Raw genomic sequence first — 918 nt, 5'->3', positions numbered from 1 at the left:
TATATATACATATATACACATACATATATATATATACTTGTGTATGCGTTGTGTGTATGAAAATGAAAGTACATTTACTTTTAAAAAATTACCACATCACACGTTTATGCTAACTGGTGTGAAACACTTGTGACAGACCTAACCTTTCTGATTTGTCTTTGTCCGAAAATATATGAGAAAAACCATGTGGTTATGGGTCTGCATAACATCGGTGAACAGTCACGCTGAAGTTTCTTCCCAATCCACCACTTCAATTAAAATAGACATTATGCTGTTCATATCCTAATGATAATTTCTTTTCTGATAGGTAAAGGCCTAAAATTATATTTGCAGATTTGTTGGGGTAATGCAAATCTTCAATAAATTAATGATCCACACACAAAGCGACAACAAACATATTAACACTCAATGTATTTACAAATACATCTATCTCTTATTCATTGGGACGTATAAACTGTTCAGTTCAGATACTTTTCCTGACAAAAGTTTTCTTCTTATTGATTGGTGGGTAAAAAATATATCACACGGGCTGCGAATCATGTCAGTGAGGTTTTAGAAACGTGTGCCGCTACTTTGTGTAAGTTAAAGACTGATTGACAAAGTTTGCAAAATAAATGTATTGCCTTGTGATAATATAAGATGAAAACTGTTCACAATGATTACGAATGTAATGAACACTGACGCTGAGAGAGCGGAAAATCCATAATATAACCGTGTCTGACAGTCCGCTGCGTCGATCAGAGTCCGGCTTGGTGTTGTATTACACAGAAAGAAGAACATTTTTTTCAAGAGATGAAAGCGAGTGCTAGCGAAAAAAAAAAACTATGGTAAATGTAAATGTACGAATATTTCAATTAACTTGATTGTGGGCTCGCCCGCGTACATACAAATATATACACATATACTTATATACATACA

The sequence above is a fragment of the Octopus bimaculoides genome, chromosome 7 (genome assembly GCF_001194135.2).
Source record: "Octopus bimaculoides isolate UCB-OBI-ISO-001 chromosome 7, ASM119413v2, whole genome shotgun sequence".
Lineage (NCBI taxonomy): Eukaryota > Metazoa > Mollusca > Cephalopoda > Octopoda > Octopodidae > Octopus > Octopus bimaculoides.
The sequence above is the reverse complement of the archived record's forward strand: the minus strand, read 5'-3'. Positions refer to the sequence as shown.